The sequence below is a fragment of the Aethalodelphis obliquidens genome, unplaced genomic scaffold, assembly GCF_003676395.1.
Source record: "Aethalodelphis obliquidens isolate GAN/ISIS:26980383/991018 unplaced genomic scaffold, ASM367639v1 scaffold78, whole genome shotgun sequence".
NCBI classification, from domain to species: domain Eukaryota; kingdom Metazoa; phylum Chordata; class Mammalia; order Artiodactyla; family Delphinidae; genus Aethalodelphis; species Aethalodelphis obliquidens.
The window spans coordinates 6,567,636-6,574,093 of record NW_020838022.1 but is presented as its reverse complement, the minus strand read 5'-3'; the positions used below and the strand labels follow the sequence as shown (position 1 = coordinate 6,574,093).

Below are 6,458 nucleotides of genomic sequence, written 5' to 3'. Positions count from 1 at the left end.
CTCTCTCTCTTCATTTGAACAGGTAAACTTGTGCACTGGTTTGTAGGACAGTACGTGGAGCTGGAGGTACATTACCCTCATTTTGTATCAGAATGTTTTTATTACCAGATATAGTGGAAACATCATTAACTTGCATTTTGTATGTAACAGGTCAGAGTCTTAAAGTCAGAGGCAAAATCTGAATTGCTTAATGAAATGGAGTTTTTTTGATTCACAGGTTCTTAAAATAATTGAAAGCAGGCTAATTATGAGGTTCCAATTCAAGGTCCTGGCAGTCAGCCTTCCTGGGTGGGTATGAAAGACGATTGTGTTAAGTATATTCACTGTTTGGTTTTAAACATAGATTCTCCTGAAGTGGTTTGAGAAGTGCTTGGAAGCAGTTTACTTTATGGAGTAGATCCAGCGTGTTCCCTACAATCTGTCCAGTCAAAACCTGCCTCTCGAGGGAGGTAGAATGGGCTGTGAAGACTGGGCATCCTTTTTTTGTTTTTAAAATCTTTATTGGAGTATTATTGCTTTACAATGGTGTGTTAGTTTCTGCTTTATAACAAAGTGAATCAGCTATATGTATACATATGTCCCCATATCCCCTCCCTCTTGCGTCTCCCTCCCTCCCACACTCCCTATCCCACCCCTCTAGGTGGTCACAAAGCACTGAGCTGATCTCCCTGTGCTATGTGGCTGCTTCCCACTAGCTATCGATTCTACGTTTGGTAGTGTATATATGTCCATGCCACTCTCTCACTTTGTCCCAGCTTACCCTTCCCCCTCCCCGTGTCCTCAAGTCCTTTGAACAGTGTTAGTTACCCCCTACCCCCCTCAACAAAAATGCCCCTGCCGTTTTCTTCCTCCTGCCCGAATGGCTCTGTTAAGGATTGTTCCTTGGTCTACACTAGTTGTATCATCCCAAGTCCTTTTTCGTGATACAAATGTCTTGGGGAGAGGCAGTATTTTGTAAGAATTAATCATGAACATCTTCGCAAGTTCCCATACTGATACAAGGGAATGGCATTTTTAAGGGAGAAGGGAGGTTTATTTTCTCATAACTTTACAATCGCCCCCTCTGCAGTCGTCATTCTTAGTTTGTTTCCCTCACCACATTCTAGCAGTCTCTTGAATACTCAACCAAGAAGCCTTACCTCAGAAGGGGAGAGAAATATAAAGATGGACAAAAGGGAAGGTGACTATAAGAGGGACAAGAGAGAAATGCAATTAATCTTTTTTTGTTTGTACTTGGGGCCGATAATAACTTGAAACTTATAATTAAGGTAACATACAAGTTTTGTGACACTGAAATCTACAAATATTTAATATGGGAACAAAGTGGCGTTTGAGTGGTTTAGTGTCCCAGGGGACACTCAGGTCTCAGGGAAATCCTTGTAGAATGTACTGGTGAAATACCTTATTCTTCCCTTAACCCCAGTGGCCTATGTGTACCCTATAAACAAAGGCAGCCGTAGGGTGGAGATGGAGTAGGGAAGGGGATTCCAAATGTACCCTTTGTGAATGTCTCTGATCTGTCTACCAGAAACTTGGAGGGAGCCAGAGAAGCAGGATGAGAGAGTGGGTACCAGGAATCCTGGGTGCACCAAAGCTTCCTCCAGTAACCTTTGCACGGATGCCCTGCTTGTGTCTACAGGTGTTGACATATCGCTTTGGCTTCCATCATGCAGGTACTGTGACTACTTCAGTTTATATCAAGCAGTTCTGAGCAGTAATGAGTCTACGATGAAACATAGGACACCTAATGAGACCGGGTACGGAAAGGACAAAGGTCAGTCAAAACACACACTCAGTGAAATAAAATGAAAAAGTAAAATGAAAGCCCATGATGATGTCAGACTATTTAGTGGCATGGGGAGGTGGCATGCCTGAACAGGAAGGAATAAAAGCAGTCTACCAGTTAACATATAGTGAGGACAGTCAAGATCCCCGTCTACCTTCCCACCGCAGCAGCTAGTCACAGACCACGGACTGAAGGTACCTGGACTTTGTTTATGTTTGTGTATGGAGGAAATCCCTGACATGATGATAAGGGAGCTCGTGGCCCAGAGAAGCCTGTCTGGCTGGATTCAGCGGCCGCTGGCCTGGACCACAGCTCCTAACCTTCCCAGTACTTTGCTCCTTTTGGTTCCCTTGGGGGTTGCACCACCATCCCCTCCTCGCCTTCCCTCTTTAGCCCTCTGATGGCAGAGGCCCCGCCATCAGGTGCCTCAAGTGCCCTGCTGATCCCATTTTCCTATCCCTGCTGTTGCTGTTTCTTTAAGTCTTATGGCAACTAAGAGCATATTGTCACATGATCAGAGGGGGAACTTTTAGAATTTTAGAACCTTGTGGGACCTATGGATATAGTAAGCCTGAATTTGGGCCTTGAGCCAAAGACTGCAGCCGTACCTGTTGTGCACGCTGAGTGGAGGACTGCATACTTCCGTTCGTTAGAAGCAAGCACATTCTTTGTAAGGTCATTAGGCTAGAGTCCTAAAATGAATGTATAGATCAAAGTCCGTATAACACTAACTATTTTGACCTGTCAAAATCTCACCCCAGAAAGATTTTCAAGTTACATTCTCACTAGTGGTGTGAGGGAATATCTCTTTGCCCCTGTCATTATTAAATTCTAAATTTTCAATCAAGATACAATACGCCAACGATAAATACTTTTTCCCTCAATAAAATGTTCTCTTTCGTCCTGCTTCACCTCTGTCACCAAAAAGATGAGGCTTTTAGAATATATATACTTTCTGCCTCTCCTCTCTTCTACCCTACCATAATCAAGACATTTGGAACCCTTCTATTTCCACTTTCACACCTCACTCTCATCCCCAAGTGATGAGGTTGGTGGAGATAGGTGACATCTGAAAGTATGAAAATAATATAGCTAGGATTTTTATCATTTTTAGGTCTCTATAAGGAGCAATATTTAACTTGTAATATGAAAGCCGATCAATCACATTTCAGATATTGGATGTTAAAAGACATTCTAGCGATGAAGACAATGGTGAAGTTGAATTGAGACCTTTCCAAAGTCCAGGGAGGTCTACAACAATGAGGGGTTCCCATCTTCCCAAAAGAAGAAATACAAGTATGTTCAAGTAATGAGTTAGCAAAATTGCCAAGTAGAATATTGAATAAAAAAGGAAGAATACCTGCCATGAGATGTTGAGAGAAAATAAAAGGATAGAACATCAAACAAAACTTCAGATATAACTACCCACAAATGTGGAACCCACAGTTATATCCACCAAGAAATCTTAAGCAGAGGATTTAGTCTAAAGTGGTTCTGGGGACTTCCCTGATGGTCCAGTGGCTAAGACTCCACGCTCCCAATGCAGGTGGCCGAGGTTCAATCCCTGGTCAGGGAACTAGACACCGCAGGGTGCAACTAAGGGTTCGCATGCTGCAGCTAAAGATCCCGCGTGCTGCAACTAAGACCTGGCAGAGCCAAATGAATATTTTAAAAAATAAAGTGGTTCTGGACTGGTTGTTTAGAAAATATAGGCTTAAAGGATATGAACATTCAAATTGACTTTCAACTTGGAGGATTGTGTATAATCCTCCCAATGGCTCCGCTACTCCAGTTTGTTCTACCTTCATGGAATCACACAGAGACAGCCTATCTTGGAAGCCAAAGTTGGGTAACATCTTGACTATACCCACCATTCTCAGCTCTTTCCTGTACTATCATTACTTGAATGGGACTATCACCTTGGCTGCATCCAGAGTCCTTCTCTCCTCAACCATCCAGTTATCTCCCAAATGAGTTGAATGGATATTCTGCCTGAACGTCCAGTTTTAACAGGTCACTAGATAGCTAAGTGCATTGAGTAGGACACTCCTGGGAAATCCTGGGACCTCAGACCACCAGGGGTCATTTAAGTCCATTATTTGATGAATCAATATCCACACAATTTATGTAATCAAGGCCATAAAGATGAGGAGAAAAGAACTTGCTGTGTAAGGCAGCCATAACATCAGGGCCAGCCCTGTCCACTCTGCCTAAAATAAAACATGTTAATATCTATTATTAAAAGTGATGAAGGGGATTTCCCTGGTAGTACAGTGGTTAAGGATCCGCCCGCCAATGTAGGGGACACGGGTTCGAGCCCTGGTCCGGGAAGAACCCACATGCCGCGGAGCAACTAAGCCCCTGCGCCACAACTACTGAGCCTGTGCTCTAGAGCCCACAAGCCACAAATACTGAGCCCGCGTGCCACAACTACTGAAGCCCACGCGCCTAGAGCCCTTGCTCTGCAACAAGAGAAGCCACCGCAATGAGAAGCCCGCGCACCGCAATGAGGAGTAGCCCCCACTCGCCGCAACTAGACGAAGCCCGCGCACAGCAATGAAGACCCAGCGCAGCCAAAAATAAATAAATAAAATAAATAAATTTATTTTAAAAATGTGATGAAGACTTATGTTTATTGAGTTCCTAGTACGTACCAAGAAATGTTAGATGTGCCTCATTCACATGACCTTATTTCATCATCGTCTTAGATGAGGTCCCTGTTCCTGCCTACTCCTTTGGAATGGTACAGATAGAGAAGCATATATCTGCAAACAAAAGAATATACTCCAGGTATTTTAAGCAGGTATATTTAAGCACTTAGTGCAAGTAACTGTAAGAAGGGCTGGAGGGGCAGGCTGTAGCTTTCATTTTATTTTTCATGGTATTACGAGTATTAAAACTAATGCCCATTGAAGCAGATGCTGTTAATGCTCTGTTTTTACCCCTCTAGAACTCTCGACCATTTTCATGCACCTCCGCTTCCCTGTGCTTTTGCTCACAATAGCCAGAATCTGTGGCTCCTTCTCACAGGGCTGCCTACAGGCTACCAGAACCCCCTTTGTAAGCATGAAGAGCCAGTATCTCATAATTTAAGCCATAGCTAATGATTGATGGATACATAGGTATAAATACCTCAGCTGTCTTGCTCCTGATTAGGAGAACTCTGAGGTGTGACCTGCATTGCCTCCAGAGTTCCCCTATTAGATTGTGCCAAAGTGATCCTCTATGAGACTTTGGTCGATAACAAAATATTGCTTGGCTTTCTTCACTTCCCCCCAAGTCCACTTTCTCACTCTCCTGTCTGTATATTTTTTGGACCACTTCTTGATATATATGACTTTTACATGAGTCCTTGGTCAAAGTCCGCTTATAGGGAACCTAATCTAAAGGCACTGCCAAGTTGTTTTCCAAAATATTTCTTAATTTACGCTCTTACCTTCAGTGTATGTGTTCCCATTTCCTCACTAGTACTTGGTATTGTCAGAGTCTAAGTTTTTGTCAATTATATTGTTCTAATCTCCTTGTATTGGTTAACTTTCTATATTGTTAAATATGCATGTTAACTTTTCAGAGCAACCACTAAAAGTATGGAAATAGAGAATATAACTTCTTAACTAGTAGAAGAAAGTAATTAAAGAATGCAAGGAACTTAGAACCTTTTAATTACAAATAATCACCTCCCAGGGTAAATACTCTTCATACTGTCATTACTTTAGCTTCATTCGTTTTTGATTTTTTTATTTTAAAATTAAATATTTGTCCTATTGTTTGTTTAGATTTAGCCACATACTTATCCTTTTTTTTTTTTGCACCTGGCCAACAATTTATAAGACTATGATTAATTGTAAGAAACACCCTTATATTAGAAGTATTACAATGTGAAAATTTTGAGTCTTAGTGTTGAAAACAATATTATTCCATGGTCTTTTAGCTTCCATTTTTTACTGTTAATAAATCAGCTGCCAGTCTAATTTTGTGTTTCTTCTTTGGTTGTTTTAAAGATCTTCTCTTTGTATTTGATGTTCAGCAGCTTCTCTACTATTTAATCTAAAAATGCATTACTTTTCTTTTTCTTTCATTATATTTAAGAAATGAGATATAAATTACATCCAGTAAAGGACAAAAATCTTAAGCATAGGTCTAGATGAACTTTTACATATGTATACATCAGTGTAACCACCACCCAGATCAATGTATAGAATATTTCCAGCATTCAAAAAGGTGCTTTCATGCTCCCTTTCAGGCAGTAGTGTAAAGACTCTTCTGACCTCTGTCACCATGGATAAATTTCACCTGTTTTTGAACCCCTCATAAATGAAATCATATTGTAGGTACTCCGTGTGTCTGTGAGATTCATCTATGTTGTGTTTCAAGTTTCATTCTTATTTATCAAAGTGTAGGCTGATGGGTCTGAAATCTCATTGTGTTTTTACTTTGCATCTCTATTATTACTAATGATATTGAGTACTTCTTCATATGTTTACTGGCCACTTTGCTATCCTCTTTTATAAAATGCCCATTCAAAAATTTCACCCAGTTTTAAAATTTGGTTTATCTATCTTCTTATTGCCTGGTGGCAGTTCTTTATATATTCTTGATGTTAATGTCCTCCAGCCAAAGACCACGAGGAACACGTCTGTAATTGAACAAATTGGGTTTGTTATTCATTGCA

The 6,458-nt window shown here is 41.0% G+C and overlaps 1 long non-coding RNA gene across 1 annotated transcript; it reads left to right on the top strand.

Annotated features, from left to right (window-relative positions):
* The first annotated feature begins 114 nt into the window (after positions 1–114).
* LOC113612509 (uncharacterized) lies at positions 115–4,070 on the top strand. Its single transcript, XR_003429865.1, has 3 exons — positions 115–288; positions 1,674–1,774; positions 2,901–4,070. It is a non-coding gene; the product is annotated as an uncharacterized LOC113612509 (long non-coding RNA).
* The last annotated feature ends 2,388 nt before the right edge of the window (positions 4,071–6,458 follow it).